Genomic DNA, 27,660 nt, shown 5'->3' on the forward strand with positions numbered 1-27,660 from the left:
TGGTGGGGGTGAGGGTGGGGGTGAGGATGGGGGTGGGGGTGAGGGTGAGGGTGGGGTTCGAGGATGGGGGTGAGGGTTGGGGTATGATTTGGCATGCAGGTGGGGGGGAAGCAGTAGTGAAGCTTCAACTTACCAGAATCCATTCCTCCGCCGACTCCTGCGAGGCCGTCTGGATGCAGGATGTTCAAGACTTCCTCCTCCCATGTTGTAAATTGTGGGGGTTGAGGTGGGGGTCCTCCGCCAGTCTTCTGCACGGCGATGTTGTGCCTGGATACCATGGAACGCACCTTCCCCCGTAGGTCGTTCCATCGCTTCCTGATGTCTTCCCGATTTCTGGGGTGCTGTCCCACAGCGTTGACCCTGTCGACAATCCTCTGCCATAGCTCCGTCCTCCGGGCAATGCTGGTGTATTGGACCTGTGTGCCGAAGAGCTGGGGCTCTACCCGAACGATTTCCTCCACCATGACCCTGAGTTCTTCGTCTGAGAAGCTGGGGTGTCTTTGGGGTGCCATGGAGTGGTGTGTATGATGGGTGGGGTGGAGTATGTGTAGTTAAGTGTGTTGAGTGTGGTGGTGTGTGTTGTTTTGTGTGTGGATATTGTGTGGGTGATGGTGTAGTGTGCCTCTGTGTGATGGTATTCTGTGATCGCTGATGTGTCTCTCAGTGCTTCTTTTCGGATTTTGGTCGAAGGGGTTTGTGGGTGATGTGGGTGTGTGTTTTATATTGTATTGTGTGTGTGGGAGTGGTGTGTGTATGTGTATCAGGTGTGTGGAATTCAAATCGTCCAATGTGGCTGAGTTTTGTTCGTTTGTGTGTATTCTGACCGCGGCGGTGTGTACCGCCAATGGAAAACCGCGTTTGAAAGACCGCCGCGTGGATTCGTGGGTCGTAATGGCATGGGCGTATTTCTGTTGGCGTGACGGTGGAGGTTTGGTCACCTCCACTTTTCCGCCGACCGCTGGTCTGGCGGTCTGTTGTGGCTGTCGGATTTTCAGAGGTTTGGCTGGTGCGGGTCAGAATGACCGTGGCGGGTTACCGCGACCGCGGCGGAATTATGGAGGATTTCTGACCGGCGGTAGGCGCCTTTTACCGCCGAGGTCAGAATGACCACCAAAGTCAGTTATGCACCAAAGAAGACAGATGCGGGTTCCTGGTTAGTGCAGAAGATGTCCCACTGTAGGGGGCTGGCCTGGCTTATAGTGAGTACCCTGTGGTACTTACACCCTGGGCAAGGTCCAGGTATCCCTTATTAGTAGAATAGAGGTGTTTCTAGCAGCTTAGACTGATAGAGGTAGCTATAGCTGAGCAGCTTAGGCTGAACTAGGAGACATGCACAGCTCCTACTATACCACTTATATCATATAGCACAATATCATAAGAAAGTCAATACTCAGAGTTACTAAAAATAAAGGTACTTTATTTTTATGACAATGTGGCAAAAGTATCTCAGTGAGTACCCTCAGTTAGAAGGTAAGTAATATACACAAGTCACATGTACACAAACCCAAAACAGGTAAGTATTAGTAAGAAAAGTAATGCAAACAGTGTAGAATTACAATAGGATGCAATAGGTGAACAAAGGTCTAGGGACAACACAAACCATATACTCCAAAAGTGGAATGCGAATAACAAATGGACCCCAGACCAATGGGATCTTGTAGAGGGTCGCAGAAACTGTAAGAAAACAGTCAGGGTGTCCAAGATACCCCACCCCAAGACCCTGAAAAGTAGGAGTAAAGTACCCCTTCTACCCCAATAGGACACAATAGTCGTGATAGGGGGATTCTGCAAGAACCACAAGCACCAGCAAAACACTGAAGACGGATTCCTGGACGTGAGGACCTGCAAGGCAAGGGGACCAAGTCCAAGAGTCGCTATAGTGTCCAGGGGGGCAGGAGCCCAGGAAACCCCGGATGAAGGTGCAAAAGGGCTGCCTCCGAGTGGAAGAAGCCGAAGATTCTGCAACAACGAAAAGGGCTAGGAACTTCTCCTTTGGATGAAAGATGTCCCACGGCGTGCTGGATGTTGCAGAAGTGTTTCCATGCAGAAATACCGCAAACAAGCCTTGCTAGCTGCAAGGGTCGCGGTAGAGGTTTTTGGATGCTTCTGGGGACCAGGATGGACCAGGTTGTTGCCCCTTGGAGGAGGAGACAGAGGGGGCGCTCAGCAACTCGGAGAGCCCCCGCAGAAGCAGGCAGCACCCACAGAAGTACTGGAGCAGGCACTTAGAAGATTTGTGAAACCGGAGTCACAAAAGGAGGGTCCCACGACGTCGGAGTCCAACTCAGAGGGTTGAGCACTGCAGGACGGAGTGCTGGGGACCCAGGCTTGGCTGTGCACAAAGGAATCCTTGGAGAAGTGCACAGAAGCCAGAGCAGCTGCAAATCACGCAGTACACAGGTTTGCAGTCTAGCGTGGGGGAGGCAAGGACTTACCTCCACCAAACTTGGACTGAAGGATCACTGCACTGTGGGGGTCACTTGGATCCAGCTCCTGTGTTCCAGGGACAATGCAGGTCAGGATGAGAGGGGACCCAGAGGACCGGTGATGCAGTCTTTTGGTGCCTTCGTTAGCAGGGGGAAGATTCCGTCTACTGATGGGAGATTTCTTCTTGGCGTCCAGTGCAGGGTGAAGGCAGGCTACCCCCAGAGCATGCACCACCAGGAAACAGTCGAGAAAGCCGGCAGGATGAGGCGCTACAATGTTGCTGGTAGTTGTCTTACTACTTTGTTGCAGTTTTGCAGGCGTCCTGGAGCAGTCAGCGGTCGATCCTTGGCAGAAGTCGAAGAGGGAAGTGCAGAGGAACAGGAGGTTTGGCTACCAAGAAAGGAGGTTTGGCTACCAAGAGAGGTAAGAGCCTATCAGAGGGGGTCTCTGACGGCACCTGCTGTCACTGGCCACTCAGAGCAGTCCAGTGTGCCCCCAACACCTCTGAATCCAAGATGGCAGAGGTCTGGGACACACTGGAGGAGTTCTGGGCACCTCCCCTGGGAGGTACTGATCAGAGGACTGGTCACTCCCCTTTCCTTTGTCCAGTTTTGCGCCAGAGCAGGGCTGGGGATCCCTGAACCGGTGTAGACTTGCTTATGCAGAGATGGGCACCATCTGTGCCCATTAAAGCATTTCCAGAGGCTGGGGGAAGCTACTCCTCCCCAACCCTTCACACCTATTTCCAAAGGGAGAGGGTGTAACACCCTCTCTCTGAGTAAATCCTTTGTTCTGCCTTCCTGGGCCGGGGCTGCCCAGACCCCAGGAGGGCAGAATCCTGTCTGAGGGGTTGGCAGCAGCTGCAGTGGAAACCCCGGAAAGGCAGTTGGGCAGTACCCGGGTTCTGTGCTAGAGACCCAGGGTACTGCCCATCTGCCTTTCCCAGAATGGTATTGGGGTGACAATTCCATGATCTTAGACAATTCCATGATCTTAGACATGTTACATGGCCAGGTTCGGAGTTACCATGGTCATGGTGTGGTCATTACACACGTGCACAGCACAGTGACCTATGTGCTGTGCACGTGTGTAATGGTGTCCCCGCACTCAAAAAGTCGGGGGAACTTGCCCTGAATGATGTGGGGGCACCTTGGCTAGTGCCAGGGTGCCCACACACTAAGTAACTTGGCACCCAACCTTCACCAAGTGAGGGTTAGACATATAGGTGACTTATAAGTTACTTATGTGCAGTGATGAAAAATGGCTGTGAAATAACGTGGACGTTATTTCACTCAGGCTGCAGTGGCAGTCCTGTGTAAGAATTGTCCGAGCTCCCTATGGGTGGCAAAAGAAATGCTGCAGCCCATAGGGATCTCCTGGAACCCCAATACCCTGGGTACCTAGGTACCATATACTAGGGAATTATAAGGGTGTGCCAATCAGAATTGGTAAAATTAGTCACTAGCCTGCAGTGACAATTTTAAAAGCAGAGAGAGCATAAACACTGAGGTTCTGGTTAGCAGAGACTCAGTGATACAGTTAAGCACCACACAGGGAACACATACAGGGCACACTTTATGAGCACTGGGGTTCTGGCTAGCAGGATCCCAGTGACACAGGCAAAAACAAACATCAAAACAAGTAAAATTGAGGGTAACATGCCAGGCAAAATGGTATTTTCCTAAAGGGATGATGTCTTCCCAGGGGAACCTGAAGGGCAGAACTAGAGCCTAACATGCTGTGCTCTAATATTGCCTAAGTAGAAATTGTCAGAGCTACCCATGGGTGGCAAAAGAAATGTTGCAGCCCATAGGGATCTCCTGGAACCCCAATACCCTGGGTACCAAATACAAGGGATTTATATGGGTGTACCAGTGTGCCAATGAGAATTGGTAAACTAGCCTGCAGTGACAATTTTAGAAAGCAGAGAGAGCATAAACACTGAGGTTCTGGTTAGCAGAGCCTCAGTGAGACAGTTAGTCATCACACAGGGAACACATACCTATAGGCCACAAACTTATGAGCACTGGGGTCCTGACTAGCAGGATCCCAGTGACACATAACAAACATACTGAAAACATAGGGTTTTCACTATGAGCACTGGGCCCTGGCTAGCAGGATCCCAGTGAGACAGTAAAAACACCCTGACATACACTCACAAACAGGCCAAAAGTGGGGGTAACAAGGCTAGAAAGAGGCTACTTTCTCACACAACCCCACCCCCCCAAACGAAGGACAATAAGGCTAACCTTGGCCAGTTGAGTCTTTATTGTCTAAGTGGTGATAAGTAGAGAGTAGCTCTGCAATAGACTGGTTACTCCCATTATCATCCACTATATGGTTATGTTATGATCAAACGAAGAATTTTCCACACGATGAATGTGTTCACTATGCGTTTATTTCTTCACGATACAGAGCCACCTCAAAAGAGTGCTGACATCCGCCCCAACCGCCGTCTTCTCAACTCTTCACTCCGTCCGCCTCGTCATTCCCCCAACATTCCAACCTCCTGTCATTCTCCCACGAGCCCCGCATTCCACACACCAGGTTCCAAACACAACATACCATCTTCCCCTTTTTTTTTTTTTTTTTTTTTTAAAACAAAAAATACAGAGAATAAAAAACAAAATACTCCCTAAAACACACAAACACGAAAGGTACAACAAAATCGAAAGAACTAGTGCTCAGGTCTTAATTTCCATGGTAAAAATCTTTCACGGGAAGATCGGCGTGGAAAGTCTACCAATCCATCTGAAGCAGCCTTATGAGAATCCACTTTATGTGAATCTTGGGCATATAAATTTAAATTCCCACCATAGCTCCTTTCTCCATCCACACTGTCATCACGCTCACTACAAGCCCCCGAATCTGAATCTTCAGAAAGTTTTACAACTTTGGATAGATTCCACCAACGACCATCACCAACCATAACTGCATTCCCATAAACTTTTCTCACTCTGACTGGATTACTGAAACAAACATCACCTTTTTTAACAGTTACACTTTTCTTTATACGCACCCAGTCTCCAGGATTAACCATACACAATTTGGTGGCTTTAATAGTATCAAATCTTCTTTTCATGCGCTCTTGTCCTGACCTCACATTTTCCCACTCAACCACACTCATACCTCCACTGGATGTTTTGTTTTTCAAATTACTCGCTAACCACGACGGGAACAGGACAGTATTAGGTTTTCGACCTCTTAGTGCCTCAAACGGTGAGATATTAGTCAATGAATGAGGTGTTGAACGATATACCCACAACATAGTGCTCACAGCCTTAGCAACGTCATAATTATTGCATCTCGCCCATTTTATACAGTCACCAACCACTCTATTCATCCTCTCAACCAAACCATTAGTTTGGGGGTGATATAAAGAACTCTTCAAATGTAAAATACCAGATTGTCTTAAGAAATCTTCCATCTCAGAACTCACGAACTGTACCCCATTGTCTGAGATAATAGTTTCTGGAAATCCCTCACGCATAAACACTTCTTTAAGAAACAAAACAGCATTGGACGTTGAAGGTACAGCACAAAAGCGAACTTCAGGCCATCTACTGTGATAATCCATAAGAACAAAAGCATATCGTAAGTTGTGGGGAAGAAAATTAAACGGCCCAGCCATGTCTATTCCCACCTTAGACCACGGTCTTTCTGGCACTTCAATGGGATGCAAAGGTGGCGTACGTACTTTCAGACCCTTTTCCGCAGAATTGCATACCACACACCTTTTGACCACAGCATCCACCTCTTTATCCATGGAAGGCCACCAATAACTTTCCCTCAATCTCCTCTTGGTCATAGTCGCTCCAAAGTGTCCTTCATGTGCCAACTCTATCAGACCCTTTCTTCACGATACAGAGCCACCTCAAAAGAGTGCTGACATCCGCCCCAACCGCCGTCTTCTCAACTCTTCACTCCGTCCGCCTCGTCATTCCCCCAACATTCCAACCTCCCGTCATTCTCCCACGAGCGCCGCATTCCACACACCAGGTTCCAAACACAACAGGTTACTTCCCTGTGGGGATGTAAACCACCCTGTTTGAAGGTTTTTAGCTAAGCAACAATGTGAAGATGTATTTTTAGAGTTCCTATCAGTAAGTTTTAGTTTAGAGCAGTGGGAATTGTCCACTGGACCTATTTGTAGAGATGAAAATACGAAGACAGGGATGCTGTCTCAATAAAGCCATAGCTGGGCAAAAACTTTGTCCATATGGCTGTAAGAGAGAACAGGGATGCTGTTTCTCTTGAGTTGGAGCAGGGCAGGGATGCTGTCCTATGAGCTCCACACTAGGGCAGGGCTGCTGTCCTAAGTGTTGTGAGGCAGAGCAGGGTTGCTGCACTAAAGTTTCTCTGGGAGGGTTGGAGGGATGCTCCATGTTAACTAAAATGGTTCTTTTCTTCTCACCAATATTAGTTATCCCACAGAGAGGTACTTCTACCTCAGGGAGTCCAGCTGTGTTAGCTGATGATTCCCTTGGAACAGGTGCCACCCCAGGAGAGGTTTCTCCCATCACAGGAATGGCATCCTGAATGGCAGGGTGGGTAGGGGATACTTTGATGCCCTTTTTACCTGTTGTTGGAGAAGGATCCTGAGTTTTCAGGCCTTTTTCTCTCCTTTGCTTTTTCATTTCAGCTGAAATGAGGAAGCAATTCATCAGGGATACCCAGCATGGCTGCATGGTTATAAAACTCTACCTCAGCCCAACCTGAGGTCTCTAGGTCATTACCTAAGAGACAGTCTACAGGTAAGCTAGGTGACACTACCACCTGCTTAGGGCCAGTAACTCCACCCCAACTAAACTGAATTATAGCTATGGGTAGGAACATAGTGGAGTTATGGACATCAATAATCTTGTACTGTTGTCCAATGATGTGTTGTGCAGGAGACACTAGGTTTTCAGTCACCAAAGTGATACTGGCACCTGTGTCCCTGTAGGCCTGGGCTTCAACACCATTTATGGAAACTGTCTGCCTGTACTTATCCATTGTAAGGGGACAAGCAGCCAGTGTGGCAAGGCCAATGTCACCAGGTGTGACAGAAACTGTCTTGGGACTGACTACCCCAGTTTCTATGATGGACCCATAAGTGAACCCAACTACACCCTTAGTTTGACTGTTGCCAGCAGTCCCACCACTATTACCACTACTGCTAGGGGCACTGGAGTTTGATGTATTAGTAGTGATAGGCTCAGGGGGTTTACCTGGACAGGACTTATCCGCTGGCCTATGGCCTTTATTTTTACACACATAGCACCAAGGCTTTTTAATGTGTGTGGGTTGTGAAGAAGAGGAAGAAGATGATTTATCCCCACCCCCTGAAGAGTGTTTAGGATTTGAAGAAGGATCTTTGTGTTTACTTTTATCCCCATGCTTATCCTGAGATTTCTCACCATCTTTCTTCTTGCCATCCTTGTCACCTCCTGTATGAACTTTTCTGTTCACCCTTGTTCTGACCCATTTGTCTGCCTTCTTTCCCAATTTTTGGGGAGAGGTCAGATCTGAGTCTACCAAGTACTGGTGCAACAAATCAGACACACAGTTATTCAGAATATGCTCTTTCAGGATAAGATTATACAGGCTTTCATAGTCAGAAACTTTACTGCCATGTAACCACCACTCCAAGGCCTTCACTGAACAGTCAACAAAATCTGTCCAGTCTTGAGAAGACTCTTTTCTGGTTTCTCTGAACTTAATCCTATATTGTTCAGTGGTTAAGCCAAATCTATCCAAGAGTGCATCTTTCAAAACTTTGTAATTATTGGCATCGCTTTCTCTGACAGTAAGGAGCCTATCCCTACCCTTACCAGTGAAAGATAGCCACAAAATAGCAGTCCACTGCCTTTGAGGGACCAACTGTACCATACAGGCCCTCTCAAGTGCAGCAAACCACTTATTAATGTCATCCCCCTCCTTGTAAGGGGGGACTATCTTGTGCAGATTCCTGGAATCTTGCTGTCTAACAGGATTGCCATCAGAAATACTGCTGCTGCCACCATGGGGAACTAACCCCAGCCTCTGTCTTTCCCTCTCTATGTCTAGGGATTCCCTATCTAAGGCCAGCTGTTGCTGTTTAATCTTCAGTCTGGTCTCTTCTACCCTCAGCTTTCTGAGTTCCCTTTCCATCCAGTTATCCTCAGGGTGGGTGGGTTGCGAATGTTTAGACACAGAGGAAATGTGGGAAGTTTCAGAGGGAGACCTGTCCCTAACTGTCTGGACCCTAGTAACCTGGCATCTTGGGGTGAAAGATGCCCTACTGGTGTGGGACCCTCTAACACTACCAGTGTCACTAGGTGCCCTGCTAGGGGGCAGGACTTTGTAAGAATCCTCCCCAGCTTCCTCATGGAACTCATCTGAGTCTGACTGGGAAGCTTCCCCATTTTCTAACCTCTCCTGAGATGGGCCAGACTGGTTCTGGTCATCTACAGTGAGCATTTTAAAGAGAAACTCTTTTGTACCTATACTTAAACCTCTATCCAGGCAGAGACCCCGCAAACTTTTATAGTTCAAATTCGTATATGTTGCATTAACAGTTTTGGGTGTGGGCTCTACAATAGACATGATAGAAAAAGATTTAAGGTTAGTGAGAGAAAATGTTTTAGAACTTTAGAAAGCACAAAGAAAAAACGTTTTCAAACTTTTTTTACCATTCTGGCATTGGGGGGACAATTCCATGCATCCCGGGGTCTCCAGCATAGAGCCCGGGTACTGCCAAACTAACTTTCCGGGGTTTTCTCTGCAGCTACCGCTGCTGCCAACCCTCAGACAGGTTTCTTCCCCCCTGGGGCCTGGGCAGCCCAGTCCCAGGAAGGCAGAACAAAGGATTTCCTCTGAGTGAGTGTGTTACACCCTCTCCCTTTGGAAATAAGTGTGAAGGGCCTGGGAGGAGTAGCCTCTCCTGGCCTCTGGAAATGCTTTGAAGGGCACAGATGGTGCCCTCCTTGCATAAGTCAGTCTACACCGGTTCAGGGATCCCCCCAGCCCTGCTCTGGCTGCAACTGGACAAAAGAAAGGGGAGTGACCACTCCACTGACCAGCACCTCTCATGGGAGGTGCCCAGAGCTCCTCCAGTGTGTCCCAGACCTCTGCCATTTTGGATGGCACAGTGGACAGCTCTGAGTGGCCAGTGCCAGCAGGTGACGTCAGAGACCCCTCCTGATAGGTGCTTACCGTTCTCTGTAGCCAATCCTCCTCTGAGGGCTATTTAGGGTCTCTCCTGTGAGCATCTCACCAGATAACGAATGCAAGAGCTCACCAGAGTTCCTCTGCACTTCTCTCTTCAACTTCTGCCAAGGATCGACCGCTGACGGCTCCAGGACACCTGCAAAACTGCAACAAAGTAGCAAGAAGACTACCAGCAACATTGTAGCGCCTCATCCTGCCGGCTTTCTCGACTGTTTCCTGGTGGTGCATGCTCTGAGGGATGTCTGCCTTCACCCTGCACTGGAAGCCAAGTAGAAATCTCCTGTGGGTCGACGGAATCTTCCCCCTGCCAACGCAGGCACCAAACTTCTGCATCACCGGTCCCCTGGGTCCCCTCTCATCTTGACGAGCGTGGTCCCTGGAACACAGGAGCTGGGTCCAAGTATCTTTGACAGTCCAGTGGCCCTTCTGTCCAAATGTGGTGGAGGTAAGTCCTTGCCTCCCCACGCCAAGACAGTAATCCTGTGTACTACGTGAACTGCAGCTGCTCGGGTTTCTGTGCACTTTTGCAAGACTTCCTTCGTGCACAGCCTAGCCCAGGTCCCCAGCACTCCGTCCTGCATTGCCCAACTCGCTGAGTTGGACTCAGACTTCGTGGGACCCTCTTTTGTTGTGCTGAGTCGACCATCATGCTCAGATCTTTTGAACGCCTGTTCAGGTGCTTCTGCCTGCTTCTGTGTGGGCTCTCCGTATTGCTGAGCGCCCCCTCTGTCTCCTCCTCCCAGGGGCAACCTCCTGGTCCTTCCTGGGCGCTGGCAGCACCCAAAACCTTCAATCGCGACTCTTGCAGCTAGCAAAGCTTGTTTGCGGTCTTTCTGCGTGGAAACAACTCTGCATCCTCCAGCACGCCGTGGGACATCTTCTGACCAAAGGAGAAGTTCCTGGCACCTTCCGTTGTTGCAGAATCTTCGGCTTCTTCCACCCGGAGGCAGCCCTTTTGCACCTTCATCTGGGGTTTAGTGGGCTCCTGCCCCCCCAGGTCACTTGCGTGACTCTTGGACTTGGTCCCCTTCCTTTACAGGTCCTCAGGTCCAGGAATCCGTCTTCAGTGCTTTGCAGTCAGTTGTTGGCCTTACAGAATCCCCTATCTCGACTTTACTGTCTTTCTGGGTAGTAGGGTAACTTTACTCCTACTTTTCAGGGTCTTGGGGTGGGGTATTTTGGACACCCTTAGTGTTTTCTTACACTCCCAGCGACCCTCTACACACCACACTAGGCCTGGGGTCCATTCGTGGTTCGCATTCCACTTTTGGAGCAAATGGTTTGTGTTGCCCCTAGGCCTATTGCATGCTATTGTATTTTACAGTGTTTGCACTACTTTTCTAACTGTGTACTTACCTGATTTTTGTTGTGTGTGTATATTTTGTGTATTTTACTTACCTCCTAAGGGAGTATATCCTCTGAGATACTTTTGGCATATTGTCACTAAAATAAAGTACCTTTATTTTTAGTAACTATGAGTATTGTGTTTTCTTTTGATATAGTGCTAAGTGATATAAGTGGTATAGTAGGAGCTTTGCAAGTCTCGTAGTTCAGCCTAAGCTGCTCTGTACAGCCTAAGTTGCTAGAAACACCTCTAATCTACTAATAAGGGATAACTGGACCTGGCAGAAGGTGTAAGTACCACACGGTACCCACTATAAGCCAGGCCAGCCACCTACAGTGTCAGTGAGGGGTTCTGGCCCAGCCACACCCAATCTGTGAAGGTATGTAAGAGGGCGTGGCCCAGCCTCACCCAATCTGTGAGGTTGCCTGGCCCAGCTACACCCAACCCAAAAGGGTCTGTGAGGGGGCATGACCCAGTCACACCCAATCTGTATGAGTTTGTGATGGGGCCTGGCCCAGCCACACCTAATCTGTAAGGATGTGTGAGGGGGTGCGAACCAGCCACACCGACTTTGTAAGGGTCTGTGAGGGGGTCTGGCCCAGCCACACCCAATCTGTAAGGGTCTGTGAGGGGGGTGTGGCCCAGCCTCACCCGATCTGTAAGGGTCTCTGAGGGGGTCTAGCCACCCATACCCAATCTGTAAGGGGCTGTGAGGGGCATGAAACAGCCACAACCAATCTGTAGGGTCCTGTGAGGGTGGCATGACCCAGTCACACTCACTCTATAAAGGTCTCTGAGAGGGGTGTGAGAGAGGGCCTCTTTTTGACATACTTATCCCCCCACTTTTTGCCTGATGTTGATGTGTCCTAGAAATTGTAGTGCCCAGGGCCCCTTCTAACCAGGTACCCTGGCCCACAGCTCTTTCCCTAAATCTGTTGTGATGCATTGGCACAAGTGGATAGACCCTAAGTTACCACTATAAAGCCCTAGTAAGTGGGCACCATGTGCTGAGGGCATGGGGTACTATGGTTAGGCCCCTATGAGGGCAGCAGCACTGTGAGGAAGTAGCCTCTTTCTAGCATGGTTCCCGCCTCTTTTGGCCTGTTTGTGAGTGTGTGTCAGTGAGTTTTTACTGTTTCACTGGGATCCTGTTAGCCAGGGCCCAGTGCTCATAGTTTGTGACCAAATGTGTATGCCTGTGTAGTGCCTAACTGTGACACTGAGGCTCTGCTAACCAGAACCTCAGTGCTTATGCTCTCTCTGCTTTTAGATTGGTCACTGTAGGCCAGTGACTTCATTTACCAATTTCAATTGGCACACTGGACCCCCCTTATGAGTCCCTAATATATGGTACCTAGGTACCCAGGGCATTGGTGTTCTAGGAGATCCATAAGGTCTGCAGCATTTCTTTTGCCACACCTTTACATAGGACTGCCACTGCATGTTAACTAATAAGATACCTACATGTCTAACCATCACTTGCTGAAGGTTAGTGTAGGAGTCTGGGCTGGCTTGTAGTTGGTACCAAGGGGTACTTACACTCTGTACCAGGTCCAGTTATCCCATATTAGTGTAGAAGAGGTGTTTCTAGCAGCTTAGGCTGATAGAAGGTAGCTATGGCAAAGCAGCTTAGGCTGAACTAGGAGACTTGCAAAGCTCCTACTATACCACTGGTGTCATATGTACAATATCATAAGAAAATACAATACACAGATATACTAAAAATAAAGGTACTTTATTTTTATGACAATATGCCAAAAGTATCTCAGTGAGTACCCTCAGTATGAGGATGCCAAATATACACAAGATATATGTACACAATACCAAAAATATGCAGTAATAGCAAAAGGAAGTAATGCAAGCAGTGTAAAGTTACAATAGATTGCAATAGGAGCACATAGGTATAGGGGCAACACAAACCATATACTCCAAAAGTGGAATGCGAACCACGAATGGACCCCAAACCTATGTGAGCTTGTAGAGGGTCACAGGGACTGTAAGAAAACAGTGAGGGTTAGTAAAATAGCCCACCCCAAGACCCTGAAAAGTAGGTGTAAAGTGCACCTATAACCCCCAGAGAGCACAGAAGTCGTGATAGGGGGTTTCTGCAAGGAAGACCAACACCAGCAAAGCAACCAAAGTGGATTTCTGGATCTGAGTACCTGTGGAACAAGGAGACCAAGTCCAAGAGTCGCGACAATGTCGAGAGTGGGCAGATGCCCAGGAAATGCCAGCTGGGGGTGCAAAGAAGCTGCCACCGGATGGTAGAAGCTGCGGATTCTGCAAGAACGAAGAGGGCTAGAAACTTCCCCTTTGGAGGATGGATGTCCCACGTCGTGAAGAAGCTTGCAGAGGTGTTCCCACACAGAAAGACTGCAAACAAGCCTTGCTAGCTGCAAGGGTCGCAGTTAGGGTTTTTGGATGCTGCTGTGGCCCAGGAGGGAGCAGGATGTCGCCACTTGGATGAGGAGACAGAGGGGGCGCCCAGCAAGTCAGGGAGCCCTCACAGAAGCAGGCAGCCCCCGCAGAAGTACCGGAACAGGCACTTAGAAGAGGAGTGAACTGGAGTCCAAGCGAAGTCACAAAAGGTAGTCCCACGACGCCTGAATACAACTCAGAAGGTTGTGCACTGCAGGTTAGAGTGTCGGGGACCCAGGCTTGGCTGTGCACGAAGGAAATCCTGGAAGAGTGCACAGTAGCCGGAGCAGCTGCAGATTACGCGGTACCCAGCAATGCAGTCTAGCGTGGGGAGGCAAGGACTTACCTCCACCAAACTTGGACTGAAGAGTCACTGGACTGTGGGAGTCTCTTGTACAGAGTTGCTGAGTTCCAGGGACCACGCTCGTCGTGCTGAGAGGGGACCCAGAGGACCGGTGATGCAGTCTTTTGTTGCCTGCGGTTGCAGGGGGAGGATTCCGTCGTCCCACAGGAGATTTCTTCAGAGCTCCCGGTGCAGAAAAGAGGCAGGCTACCCCCAGAGCATGCACCACCAGGAAACAGGCGAGAAAGCGGCAGGATCAGCGTTACAAGGTTGCAGTAGTCGTCTTTGCTACTTTGTTGCGGTTTTGCAGGCGTCCTGAGCAGTCAGCGGTCGATCCTTTGGCAGAAGGTGAAGAGAGAGATGCAGAGGAACTTGGATGAGTACTTGCATTCGTTATCTGAAGAATTCCCCAAAGCAGAGACCCTAAATAGCCAGAAAAGGAGGTTTGGCTACCTAGGAAGGAGGATAGGCTAGTAACACAGGTAGGAGCCTATCAGAAGGAGTTTCTGACGTCACCTGCTGGCACTGGCCACTCAGAGCAGTCCAGTGTGCCAGCAACACCTCTGTTTCCAAGATGGCAGAGGTCTGGAGCACACTGGAGGAGCTCTGGGCACCTCCCCTGGGAGGTGCAGGTCAGGGGAGTGGTCACTCCCCTTTCCTTTGTCCAGTTTCGCGCCAGAGCAGGTCTGGGCGATCCCTGAACCGGTGTAGACTGGCTTATGCAGAGATGGGCACCATCTGTGCCCATCAAAGCATTTCCAGAGGCTGGGGGAGGCTACTCCTCCCCAGCCCTGACACCTTTTTCCAAAGGGAGAGGGTGTAACACCCTCTCGCTGAGGAAGTTCTTTGTTCTGCCTTCCTGGGCCAGGCCTGGCTGGACCCCAGGAGGGCAGAAACCTGTCTGAGGGGTTGGCAGCAGCTGCAGTGAAACCCCGGGAAAGGCAGTTTGGCAGTACCCGGGTCTGTGCTAGAGACTCGGGGGATCATTCCATGATCTTAGACATGTTACATGGCCATGTTCGAAGTTACCATTGTGACGCTATACATAGGTAGTGACCTATGTATAGTGCACGCGTGAAATGGTGTCCCCGCACTCACAAAGTCCGGGGAATTTGCCCTGAACGATGTGGGGGCACCTTGGCTAGTGCCAGGGTGCCCACACACTAAGTAACTTAGCACCCAACCTTCACCAGGTGAAGGTTAGACATATAGGTGACTTATAAGTTCCTTAAGTGCAGTGGTAAATGGCTGTGAAATAACGTGGACGTTATTTCACTCAGGCTGCAGTGGCCGGCCTGTGTAAGAATTGTCAAATCTCCCTATGGGTGGCAAAAGAAATGCTGCATCCCATAGGGATCTCCTGGAATCCCAATACCCTGGGTACCTCAGTACCATATACTAGGGAATTATAAGGGTGTTCCAGTATGCCAATGTAAATTGGTAAAATTGGTCACTAGCCTGTTCGTGACAATTTGTAAAGCAGAGAGAGCATAACCACTGAGGTTCTGGTTAGCAGAGCCTCAGTGATACAGTTAGGCATCACACAGGGAACACATACATATAGGTCACAAACTTATGAGCACTGGGGTCCTGGCTAGCAGGGTCCCAGTGGCACATAACAAACATACTGACAACATAGGGTTTTCACTATGAGCACTGGGCCCTGGCTAGCAGGATCCCAGTGAGACAGTGAAAACACCCTGACATACACTCACAAACAGGCCAAAAGTGGGGGTAACAAGGCTAGAAAGAGGCTACTTTGTCACAGTTAGGTGCAAGGTTACTAAGTGTGAGGGGACCCCTGCACTAGCAAAGGTGCCCCACATTTAAGGGGCATTTCCCCAGACTTTCTGATTGCGGGGACACCATGACATGCGTGCACTACATATAGGTCACTACCTATATGTAGCGTCACAATGGTAACTCTGAATATGGCCATGTAACAAATCTAAGATCACGAAATTGTCCCCCATTCCAAAGCTGGTATTGGGGAGCTAATTCCATGCATCACTAGGGCTCCACCATGGACCCCCAGTACTGCCAAACAAGCTCTCTGAGGCTTGCACTGCAGCTACACCTGCTGCCACCTCACATACAGGGTTATGCCCTCCTGGGGTCTGGGCAGCCCAGTCCCAGGAAGGCAGAACAACGCATTTCCTCTGAGAGCAGGGTGTTGCACCCTCTCCCTTTGGAAATAGGTGTTACATGCTGGGGGGGGTTGCCTCCCCCAGCCTCTGGAAATGCTTTGAAGGGCACAGATGGTGCCCTCCTTACATAAACCAGTCTACACCGGTTCAGGGACCCCTTCTCCCCTGCTCTGCTGCGAAACTGGACAAAGGAAAGAGGAGTGACCACTCCCCTGTCCATCACCACCCCAGGGGTGGTGCCCAGAGCTCCTCCAGTGTGTCCCAAAATTCAGCCATCTTGCTTTGCAAAGTGTGGGGGCACTCTGGAGGGCTCTGAGTGGCCAGTGCCAGCAGGTGACGTTAGAGACCACTCCTGATAGGTCCATACCTGATAAGGTAGCCAATCTCCCTCTCAGGGCTACTTAGTGTAGGAGGCTGGACTGGCTTGTAGTGAGTACCAAGGGGTACTTGCACCTTGCACCAGGCCCAGTTATCCCTTATTAGTGTATAGGGTGTCTAGCAGCTTAGGCTGATAGATAATGGTAGCTTAGCAGAGCAGCTTAGGCTGAACTAGGAGACGTGTGAAGCTACTACAGTACCACTTAGTGTCATATGCACAATATCATAAGAAAACACAATACACAGTTATACTAAAAATAAAGGTACTTTATTTTAATGACAATATGCCAAAGTATCTTAGAGTGTACCCTCAGTGAGAGGATAGGAAATATACACAAGATATATATACACAATAGCAAAAATATGCAGTATAGTCTTAGAAAACAGTGCAAACAATGTATAGTTACAATAGGATGCAATTGGGACACATAGGGATATGGGCAACACAAACCATATACTCCAAAAGTGGAATGCGAACCACGAATGGACCCCAAACCTATGTGACCTTGTAGAGGGTCGCTGGGACTATTAGAAAATAATGAGAGTTAGAAAAATAACCCTCCCCAAGACCCTGAAAAGTGAGTGCAAAGTGCACTAAAGTTCCCCTAAGGACAAAGAAGTCGTGTTAGAGGAATAATGCAAGAAAGACACAAACCAACAATGCAACAACGATGGATTTCCAATCTTGGGTACCTGTGGAACAAGGGGACCAAGTCCAAAAGTCACAAGCAAGTCGGAGATGGGCAGATGCCCAGGAAATGCCAGCTGTGGGTGCAAAGAAGCTTCTACTGGACAGAAGAAGCTGAGGTTTCTGCAGGAACAAAAAGGGCTAGAGACTTCCCCTTTGGTGGACGGATCCCTCTCGCCGTGGAGAGTCGTGCAGAAGTGTTTTCCCGCCGAAAGAACGCCAACAAGCCTTGCTAGCTGCAAATCATGCGGTTAGCGTTTTTGGATGCTGCTGTGGCCCAGGAGGGACCAGGAGGTCGCAAATTGGACCAGGAGATAGAGGGGACGTCGAGCAAGACAAGGAGCCCTCTTAGCAGCAGGTAGCACCCGGAGAAGTGCCAGAAACAGGCACTACGAGGATGCGTGAAACGGTGCTCACCCGAAGTTACACAAAGGAGTCCCACGTCGCCGGAGACCAACTTAGAAAGTCGTGCAATGCAGGTTAGAGTGCCGTGGACCCAGGCTTGGCTGTGCACAAAGGATTTCCGCCGGAAGTGCACAGGGGCCGGAGTAGCTGCAAAAGTCGCGGTTCCCAGCAATGCAGTCTAGCGAGGTGAGGCAAGGACTTACCTCCACCAAACTTGGACTGAGGAGTCACTGGACTGTGGGGGCCACTTGGACAGAGTTGCTGGATTCGAGGGACCTCGCTCGTCGTGCTGAGAGGAGACCCAAGGGACCGGTAATGCAGCTTTTTGGTGCCTGCGGTTGCAGGGGGAAGATTCCGTCGACCCACGGGAGATTTCTTCGGAGCTTCTAGTGCAGAGAGGAGGCAGACTACCCCCACAGCATGCACCACCAGGAAAACAGTCGAGAAGGCGGCAGGATCAGCGTTACAGAGTTGCAGTAGTCGTCTTTGCTACTAGGTTGCAGTTTTGCAGGCTTCCAGCGCGGTCAGCAGTCGATTCCTTGGTAGAAGGTGAAGAGAGAGATGCAGAGGAACTCGGCTGAGCTCTTGCATTCGTTATCTAAAATTTCCCCAGAGACAGAGACCCTAAATAGCCAGAAAAGAGGGTTACCTAGGAGAGAGGATAGGCTAGCAACACCTGAAGGAGCCTATCACAAGGAGTCTCTGACGTCACCTGGTGGCACTGGCCACTCAGAGCAGTCCAGTGTGCCAGCAGCACCTCTGTTTTCAAGATGGCAGAGGTCTGGAGCACACTGGAGGAGCTCTGGACACCTCCCAGGGGAGGTGCAGGTCAGGGGAGTGGTCACTCCCCTTTCCTTTGTCCAGTTTCGCGCCAGAGCAGGGCTAAGGGGTCCCCTGAACCGGTGTAGACTGGCTTATGCAGAATTGGGCACATCTGTGCCCAACAAAGCATTTCCAGAGGCTGGGGGAGGCTACTCCTCCCCTGCCTTCACACCATTTTCCAAAGGGAGAGGGTGTAACACCCTCTCTCAGAGGAAGTCCTTTGTTCTGCCATCCTGGGCCAGGCCTGGCTGGACCCCAGGAGGGCAGATGCCTGTCTGAGGGGTTGGCAGCAGCAGCAGCTGCAGTGAAACCCCAGGAAGGGCAGTTTGGCAGTACCAGGGTCTGTGCTACAGACCACTGGGATCATGGGATTGTGCCAACTATGCCAGGATGGCATAGAGGGGGCAATTCCATGATCATAGACATGTTACATGGCCATGTTCGGAGTTACCATTGTGACGTTGTACATAGGTAGTGACCTATATGTAGTGCACGCGTGTAATGGTGTCCCCGCACTCACAAAGTCCGGGGAATTGGCCCTGAACAATGTGGGGGCACCTTGGCTAGTGCCAGGGTGCCCACACACTAAGTGACTTAGCACCCAACCTTTACCAGGTAAAGGTTAGACATATAGGTGACTTATAAGTTACTTAAGTGCAGTGTAAAATGGCTGTGAAATAACGTGGATGTTATTTCACTCAGGCTGCACTGGCAGGCCTGTGTAAGAATTGTCAGAGCTCCCTATGGGTGGCAAAATAAATGCTGCAGCCCATAGGGATCTCCTGGAACCCCAATACCCTGGGTACCTCAGTACCATATACTAGGGAATTATAAGGGTGTTCCAGTAAGCCAATGTAAATTGGTAAAATTGGTCACTAGCCTGTTAGTGACAATTTGAATGAGAGAGCATAACCACTGAGGTTCTGGTTAGCAGAGCCTCAGTGAGACAGTTAGGCACCACACAGGGAACACATACATATAGGCCACAAACTTATGAGCACTGGGGTCCTGACTAGCAGGGTCCCAGTGACACATAACAAACATACTGAAAACATGAGGTTTTCACTATGAGCACTGGGCCCTGGCTAGCAGGATCCCAGTGAGACAGTGAAAACACCCTGACATACACTCACAAACAGGCCAAAAGTGGGGGTAACAAGGCTAGAAAGAGGCTACTTTCTCACACTTAGTGGCACTCCTGTGGGTTCTCCTCAGATTCTGCTTGCAAGTTTCCTTCAGGAATCCTCTGCAACAACTTCAGACTCTTTTGACCTCGGATCAACCGCAGCCTGCTCCAAGAAGCGCTGTAACTGCAACAAAGTGTCTACAGGAGACACTTTTCTTCAGCAACCTCGGCTCCAAGTCAGCAACTGCAACAGTTTCCACGGTGTGCATGCTCTGGGGACTCCCTGTCTTCATCCTGCACCAGAAGGACGGAAGAAATCTCCAGTGGAGTGATGGAGTCACTCCCCTGCTCCAAGCAGGCACCTTCCAAGACGACCTGTACCCTGGAACTCCTCTCACACCGACGAGCCTGCTCCTAAGTACACAGAGGGTGGACATCATCTATATAGACTGTCCTGAGGTCCTGCTGACGCAATTTGGAGGAGGTAAGATCTTGCCTTCCCTGAGAGCGACGGTACCCCTGTGTACTATGTCTTCTTCACCTCTTGAGGCCTCTGTTCATTCTTTGCAAAATTCCTTTGTGCACAGCCTGTCCCAGGTCCCCTGCACTCCATCCTGCAATGCTCAACTCACTGAGTTGTCCTTCGGCGGCGTGGGACCTTCCTTTTTTGTGCTGCATCAGCCGCGTTTTGCACATCCTTTGTCCCCTTGTTCTGGGACCTCTGGGGGTGCTGGCAGGCTTCCTGAGAGCTCTCTAAAGTGCTGAGAGCGCCCTCTTCCTCCTCACACAGAGTTGAGGCCCCCAGGTCTCTCCTGGGCCCATCCAGCACCATTTTGATGCAAAACACACTTTTGTCGTAACCAAGGCTTGTTGGCGACTTCCAACACAAAATCATGTCTGCAACGATCTTCACGCCGTGGGACATCTTTTGCATCACGCAGGAACCCGCTGGCATCTTCCTAGAGTGCATTTCTGCAGTCTTCGAGTAACCGTGGACTCTTTTTTTGCACCCTCTTCTGGGTTGGCAGGGGCTCCTATCCTTCCAGGAACTTCTTTCGACTTCTGGACTTGGTCCCTTTCCTTTGCAGGTCTTCAGGGCCCCTCGACACCCGTTCCTGCCATCCTGTTCCTGGCGGTAAAAACCGCCAGGAACAGGATGGCGGGAAGGGGGTCGGAATCCCCATGGCGGCGCTGCAAGCAGCACCGCCATGGAGGATTCCCTGGGCCAGGGGTAAACCGGCGGGAAACCGCCGGTTCCCCTTTTCTGAACGCGGCTTTACCACCGCGGTCAGAATGGCCCTGGAAGCACCGCCAGCCTGTTGGCGGTGCTTCCGTGGTCCCCGGCCCTGGCGGTCATGGACCGCCAGGGTCGGAATGACCCCCTATGTGTCCAAATTTGGTGTCTAGTTTCTATATTGTGTATAATACTTTACCTCCAGAAGGAGTATTGTCTCTAAGATATTTTTGGTACTGTGTCACCCAAATAAATACCTTTATTTTTGGTAACACTGAGTATTGTCTTTACTTGTGTATAAGTACTGTGTAACTATAAGTGGTATTGCATGAGCTTTGCGTGTCTCCTAGTTCAGCCTAAGCTGCTCTGCTACAGGTACCTCTATCAGCCTAAGCTGCTAAAACACTATTACATTCACTAGCAATGGATAACTGGACCTGGTGTAAGTACCCAAGGTGAACTTTGAATGGGGAGGAGTAGCAGGGCAGAAAGAAGTGGTTGTGTCCTCATCCATCCCTGTAGATTGCCTACTTGGTAATGACCTGGAGCATTCCCCCTGGGTTCGGTAGAGCTCAAGACCCAGGCAGCAATGCTTGGAATTCCTGAGTGGGTATGTGTCAAGACTAGGGCACAGAGCAGACTTCAGAGAGAAATAGGTGAGCTGGGTCCTGAAACAGTGGAACAGCCTCCCAAGAGAAAAGGCAAGAAGACTGGAGAACCAGCTTTGAAACAGATCCCAAGGCAGGACCCCCTCCTCACAGGAAGATGAGTCACCCACCTTGGAGGGAACTGAGCCTGAGGAGCTTGGGCCTTACCACCCAGAGCTCTTAGGCCCAGGGGGACCCTCCAGGGAAGATCTGTGCAAGGGGCAGAGGACCTGCCCCCCTCTTGAAGGCCTGAAGCAGCAAGCTACACAGGAAGATCTGGGAAATGTCAGTGGTGCCCACGAGGTTTATTGGGAAGAGGGGCTTCTATAACCTGAGGCCAGACACCTCACGCCTGGTGCAACCAGGGGTGTGGTAGTGCCCCAGAAGTTCAAAGAATTCCTCCTCACTCTATCCCATAAAATCCCTCCAGCAGGGTATTTGGGCCAAAATAAAACTTGGAGTTGGTCAGTTAACTTCTTTTACACCTCACACACATCAGTAGTGCCAGAAGCCACCTTCACTCCTGCCCCCGCCACCTTACACACATCAGTAGTGCCAGAAGGCACCTTCACTCCTACCCCGTCACCTCACACACATCAGTAGTGCCAGAAGCCACCTTCACTCCTGCCCCCGTCACCTCACACACATCAGTAGTGCCAGAAGGCACCATCACTCCTCCCGTCACCTCACACACATCAGTAGTGCCAAAAGCCACCTTCACTCCTGCCCCCGTCACCTCACACACATCAGTAGTGCCAGAAGGCACCATCACTCCTCCCCGTCACCTCACACGTCAGTAGTGCCAGAAGGCACCATCACTCCTCCCGTCACCTCACACACATCAGTAGTGCCAGAAGCCACCATCACTCCTCCCCGTCACCTCACACACGTCAGTAGTGCCAGAAGGCACCATCACTCCTCCCCGTCACCTCACACACATCAGTAGTGCCAGAAGCCACCTTCACTCCTCCCGTCACCTCACACACGTCAGTAGTGCCAGAAGCCACCATCACTCCTGTCCCCGTCACCTCACACACGTCAGTAGTGCCAGAAGGCACCATCACTCCTCCCCGTCACTTCACACGTCAGTAGTGCCAGAAGCCACCATCACTCCTCCCCGTCACCTCACACACATCAGTAGTGCCAGAAGCCACCATCACTCCTCCCCGTCACCTCACACACGTCAGTAGTGCCAGAAGGCACATCACTCCTCCCCGTCACCTCACACACATCAGTAGTGCCAGAAGCCACCTTCACTCCTCCCGTCACCTCACACACGTCAGTAGTGCCAGAAGCCACCATCACTCCTGTCCCCGTCACCTCACACACGTCAGTAGTGCCAGAAGGCAACATCACTCCTCCCCATCACCTCACACACATCAGTAGTGCCAGAAGCCACCATCACTCCTCCCCGTCACCTCACACACGTCAGTAGTGCCAGAAGGCACCATCACTCCTCCCCATCACCTCACACACGTCAGTAGTGCCAGAAGCCACCATCTCTCCTCCCTGTCACCTCACACACGTCAGTAGTGCCAAAAGGCACCATCACTCCTCCCGTCACCTCACACACGTCAGTAGTGCCAGAAGGCACCATCACTCCTCCCCGTCACCTCACACAGTCAGTAGTGCCAGAAGCCACCATCACTCCTCCCCGTCACCTCACACACGTCAGTACTGCCAGAAGCCACCATCACTCCTCCCGTCTCCTCACACACGTCAGTAGTGCCAGAAGCCACCATCACTCCTCCCGTCACCTCACACACGTCAGTAGTGCCAGAAGGCACCATCACTCCTGCCCCCGTCACCTCACACACGTCAGTAGGTGCCAGAAGCCACCATCACTCCTGCCCCCGTCACCTCACACACGTCAGTAGTGCCAGAAGCCACCATCACTCCTCCCCGTCACCTCACACACGTCAGTACTGCCAGAAGCCACCATCACTCCTCCCGTCACCTCACACACGTCAGTAGTGCCAGAAGCCACCATCACTCCTCCCGTCACCTCACACACGTCAGTAGTGCCAGAAGGCACCATCACTCCTCCCCGTCACCTCACACACGTCAGTAGTGCCAGAAGGCACCATCACTCCTCCCGTCACCTCAAACATGTCAGTAGTGCCAGAAGGCACCATCACTCCTCCCGTCACCTCACACACGTCAGTAGTGCCAGAAGGCAACATCACTCCTGCCCCGTCACCTCACACACATCAGTAGTGCCAGAAGCCACCATCACTCCTCCCCGTCACCTCACACAAGTCAGTAGTGCCAGAAGGCACCATCACTCCTCCCGTCTCCTCACACACGTCAGTAGTGCCAGAAGCCACCATCACTCCTCCCTTCACCTCACACACGTCAGTAGTGCCAGAAGGCACCATCACTCCTGCCCCCGTCACCTCACACACGTCAGTAGTGCCAGAAGCCACCATCACTCCTGCCCCCGTCACCTCACACACGTCAGTAGTGCCAGAAGCCACCATCACTCCTCCCCGTCACCTCACACACGTCAGTACTGCCAGAAGCCACCATCACTCCTCCCGTCACCTCACACACGTCAATAGTGCCAGAAGCCACCATCACTCCTCCCGTCACCTCACACACGTCAGTAGTGCCAGAAGGCACCATCACTCCTCCCGTCACCTCACACACGTCAGTAGTGCCAGAAGGCACCATCACTCCTCCCGTCACCTCAAACATCTCAGTAGTGCCAGAAGGCACCATCACTCCTCCCGTCACCTCACACACGTCAGTAGTGCCAGAAGGCAACATCACTCCTGCCCCGTCACCTCACACACATCAGTAGTGCCAGAAGCCACCATCACTCCTCCCCGTCACCTCACACAAGTCAGTAGTGCCAGAAGGCACCATCACTCCTGCCCCCGTCACCTCACACACGTCAGTAGTGCCAGAAGCCACCATCACTCCTCCCCGTCACCTCACACATGTCAGTAGTGCCAGAAGCCACCATCACTCCTGCCCCCGTTACCTCACACACGTCAGTAGTGCCAGAAGCCACCATCACTCCTGCCCACGTTACCTCACACACGTCAGTAGTGCTAGAAGCCACCATCACTCCTCCCCGTCACCTCACACACGTCAATAGTGCCAGAAACCACCATCACTCCTGCCCCGTCACCTCACAGACATCAGTAGTGCCAGAAGGCACCATCACTCCTGCCCCGTCACCTCACACACATCAGTAGTGCCAGAAGGCACCATCACTCCCCCCCGTCACCTCACACACATCAGTAGTGCCAGAAGCCACCATCACTCCTCCCCGTCACCTCACACACATCAGTAGTGCCAGAAGCCACTATCACTCCTGCCCGTCACCTCACACACATCAGTAGTGTCAGAAGCCACCATCACTCCTCCCGTCACATCAGACACATCAGTAGTGCCAGAAGCCACCATCGCCTCACACACATCAGTAGTGCCAGAAGCCACCATCACTCCTCCCCGTCACCTCACACACGTCAGTAGTGCCAGAAGCCACCATCACTCCTCCCGTCACCTCACACACATCAATAGTGCCAGAAGCCACCATCAATCCTCCCCGTCACCTCACACACGTCAGTAGTGCCAGAAGCCACCATCACTCCTCCCGTCACCTCACACAGATCAGTAGTGCCAGAAGCCACCATCACTCCTCCCGTCACCTCACACAGATCAGTAGTGCCAGAAGCCACCATCACTCCTGCCCCCGTCACCTCACACACGTCAGTAGTGCCAGAAGCCACCATCACTCCTGCCCCCGTCACCTCACACACGTCAGTAGTGCCAGAAGCCACCATCACTCCTCCCGTCACCTCACACAGATCAGTAGTGCCAGAAGGCACCATCACTCCTCCGCGTCACCTCACACGTCAGTAGTGCCAGAAGCCACCATCACTCCTGCCCCGTCACCTCACACATGTCAGTAGTGCCAGAAGCCACCATCACTCCTCCCGTCACCTCACGCACATCAGTAGTACCAGAAGCCACCATCACTCCTCCCCGTCACCTCACACACATCAGTAGTGCCAAAAGGCACCTTCACTTCTGCCCCGTCACCTCACACGTCAGTAGTGCCAGAAGGCACCATCACTCCTCCGCGTCACCTCACACGTCAGTAGTGCCAGAAGCCACCATCACTCCTGCCCCGTCACCTCACACACGTCAGTAGTGCCAGAAGCCACCATCACTACTCCTGTCACCTCACACACATCAGTAGTGCCAGAAGGCACCATCACTCCTCCCGTCACCTCACACACATCAGTAGTGCCAGAAGCCACCATCTCTCCTGCCCCGTCACCTCACATACATCAGTAGTGCCAGAAGCCACCATCTCTCCTCCCCCCGTCACCTCACACACATCAGTATTGCCAGAAGCCACCATCACTCCTCCCCGTCACCTCACACACATCAGTAGTGCCAGAAGCCACCATCACTCCTCCCGTCACCTCACACACGTCACTAGTGCCAGAAGCCACCCTCACTCCTCCCCGTCACCTCACACGTCAGTAGTGCCAGAAGCCACCATCACTCCTCCCCGTCACCTCACACAGTCAGTACTGCCAGAAGCCACCATCACTCCTCCCCGTCACCTCACACACGTCAGTACTGCCAGAAGCCACCATCACTCCTCCCGTCTCCTCACACACGTCAGTAGTGCCAGAAGCCACCATCACTCCTCCCGTCACCTCACACACGTCAGTAGTGCCAGAAGGCACCATCACTCCTGCCCCCGTCACCTCACACAGATCAGTAGTGCCAGAAGCCACCATCACTCCTGCCCCCGTCACCTCACACACGTCAGTAGTGCCAGAAGCCACCATCACTCCTCCCCGTCACCTCACACACGTCAGTACTGCCAGAAGCCACCATCACTCCTCCCGTCACCTCACACACGTCAGTAGTGCCAGAAGCCACCATCACTCCTCCCGTCACCTCACACACGTCAGTAGTGCCAGAAGGCACCATCACTCCTCCCCGTCACCTCACACACGTCAGTAGTGCCAGAAGGCACCATCACTCCTCCCGTCACCTCAAACATGTCAGTAGTGCCAGAAGGCACCATCACTCCTCCCGTCACCTCACACACGTCAGTAGTGCCAGAAGCCACCATCACTCCTCCCCGTCACCTCACACAAGTCAGTAGTGCCAGAAGGCACCATCACTCCTCCCCGTCACCTCACACACATCAGTAGTGCCAGAAGGCACCATCACTCCTGCCGTCACCTCACACACATCAGTAGTGCCAGAAGCCACCATCACTCCTCCCCGTCACCTCACACTTGTCAGTAGTGCCAGAAGCCACCATCACTCCTGCCCCCGTCACCTCACACACGTCAGTAGTGCCAGAAGCCACCATCACTCCTCCCCGTCACCTCACACATGTCAGTAGTGCCAGAAGCCACCATCACTCCTGCCCCCGTTACCTCACACACGTCAGTAGTGCCAGAAGCCACCATCACTCCTGCCCACGTTACCTCACACACGTCAGTAGTGCTAGAAGCCACCATCACTCCTCCCCGTCACCTCACACACGTCAGTAGTGCCAGAAACCACCATCACTCCTGCCCCGTCACCTCACACACATCAGTAGTGCCAGAAGGCACCATCACTCCTGCCCCGTCACCTCACACACATCAGTAGTGCCAGAAGGCACCATCACTCCCCCCCGTCACCTCACACACATCAGTAGTGCCAGAAGCCACCATCACTCCTCCCCGTCACCTCACACACATCAGTAGTGCCAGAAGCCACCATCACTCCTGCCCGTCACCTCACACACATCAGTAGTGTCAGAAGCCACCATCACTCCTCCCGTCACATCAGACACATCAGTAGTGCCAGAAGCCACCATCACCTCACACACATCAGTAGTGCCAGAAGCCACCATCACTCCTCCCCGTCACCTCACACACGTCAGTAGTGCCAGAAGCCACCATCACTCCTCCCGTTACCTCACACACATCAATAGTGCCAGAAGCCACCATCAATCCTCCCCGTCACCTCACACACGTCAGTAGTGCCAGAAGCCACCATCACTCCTCCCGTCACCTCACACAGATCAGTAGTGCCAGAAGCCACCATCACTCCTCCCGTCACCTCACACAGATCAGTAGTGCCAGAAGCCACCATCACTCCTGCCCCCGTCACCTCACACACGTCAGTAGTGCCAGAAGCCACCATCACTCCTGCCCCCGTCACCTCACACACGTCAGTAGTGCCATAAGCCACCATCACTCCTCCCGTCACCTCACACAGATCAGTAGTGCCAGAAGCCACCATCACTCCTGCCCCCGTTAACTCACACGTCAGTAGTGCCAGAAGGCACCATCACTCCTCCGCGTCACCTCACATGTCAGTAGTGCCAGAAGCCACCATCACTCCTGCCCCGTCACCTCACACACGTCAGTAGTGCCAGAAGCCACCATCACTCCTCCCGTCACCTCACGCACATTAGTAGTACCAGAAGCCACCATCACTCCTCCCCGTCACCTC

General features: G+C 51.7%; 1 protein-coding gene across 3 annotated transcripts in view; it reads left to right on the top strand.

The window, feature by feature from the left end:
• Window positions 1-27,660, top strand: part of MIPOL1 (mirror-image polydactyly 1) — an 845,661-nt gene that overhangs the window by 647,654 nt on the left and 170,347 nt on the right. The window lies entirely within an intron of this gene.

This window comes from Pleurodeles waltl, chromosome 9 (genome assembly GCF_031143425.1).
Source record: "Pleurodeles waltl isolate 20211129_DDA chromosome 9, aPleWal1.hap1.20221129, whole genome shotgun sequence".
Taxonomy (NCBI): Eukaryota; Metazoa; Chordata; class Amphibia; order Caudata; family Salamandridae; genus Pleurodeles; species Pleurodeles waltl.